Source organism: Halyomorpha halys, unplaced genomic scaffold (assembly GCF_000696795.3).
Source record: "Halyomorpha halys isolate HHAL.00 unplaced genomic scaffold, Hhal_1.1 Scaffold2.1, whole genome shotgun sequence".
Lineage (NCBI taxonomy): Eukaryota > Metazoa > Arthropoda > Insecta > Hemiptera > Pentatomidae > Halyomorpha > Halyomorpha halys.
In genome coordinates this window covers 1,019,012-1,020,284 of record NW_027111560.1, presented here as the reverse complement: position 1 = coordinate 1,020,284, position 1,273 = coordinate 1,019,012, and positions in this window count along the sequence as shown.

Below are 1,273 nucleotides of genomic sequence, written 5' to 3'. Positions count from 1 at the left end.
TATCTGGACAAGCGAAGGTAGACTGGTTTAATATATATAAAAGAAAATAATTCAAATTTTTAATCCAGTCTACCTTCGCTTCCTCAGACATGACATTACCAGAATGCCCTAAACACAGACTTTACCTATAGTAAAGGTTTTAACTATTTCAATAATTCATCTATTTTGTCTATGAAAAAAAAAATTTATCAGTTTTATTCAGTTTGTAATTTAAAAAATTATAATTGCTTAAGTTTAAATTAATTAATTTAAAAGGAAGGATAGATAAAATTTATTGTATTTCTAAAAATAGTGATTTATAATCATAAGATACTTCATTGAGTATAGTATAACACGATACAAAAATACAAATAGAACTAACTTGACAAAAATAATATCTATTTTATTAAATTATAAATACAACATTATGATAAATAACTGACTGAATATTTTATCATTGAATCAAGAGTGCATAAGTGCAATTGAACAAACCCTTCAATTATAATTTTTACAGATAAAAGACAAAACAATATTGAATGATGTCATAATTGATAATATAAAATATTGATATATAGCGACACCTCTCCTAATCGCCATCATTCACAAATGGGCAGTTTTTAAATGTCCTGGCCTGAAACTATAGAAATTTTGATACCTTCACAATGCCTTTAATGGTCATGGACAACTAATTTTTTTTTTACCAAGGTAAATTAACCACTTTCGAAGGACCCTCAAAAATGTTGAAAATTAAGAAAACCATATTTGAACGATTTTCCCAATAATAGCCATTGAGCAATTCCCTTTGGTGCAACACACTTAATTATTTTTTACATATCAATTTTTATAACCTGATATATGTAATTGCCTACTAAACCATTAATTTTTTAATATAGAAATCAATGAGTATCATCATTTTAAATTATTCTATACCACCAATTTAAAAACATAATTACAACTTAAATAGCAAAATTTACTAAATATAGACAAATCAATAAGAGGTAAATAAATAGCAAAGAGACATATTGATATGTTTTAAGAGATAGTGCCTAGTATAGTTTAATATTGGTTTGTGCTAAAGGGACTAATGAATGCATCAGTAGTGAAATATATTGTTTAAACAATGTTATGTAGTAAATTTTAAATTGAAAGGAATATGGTCCGGGTGCGGTCAAAAAAAACTCAAATAGTAGAAATATACTATTTTAATGAGCCAACGTTTCACCCCACGTTGCAGGGCTTCTTCAGGGCTAAAAAAGATACAAACACATAGTTACATAAGGAAAACAACACCAAT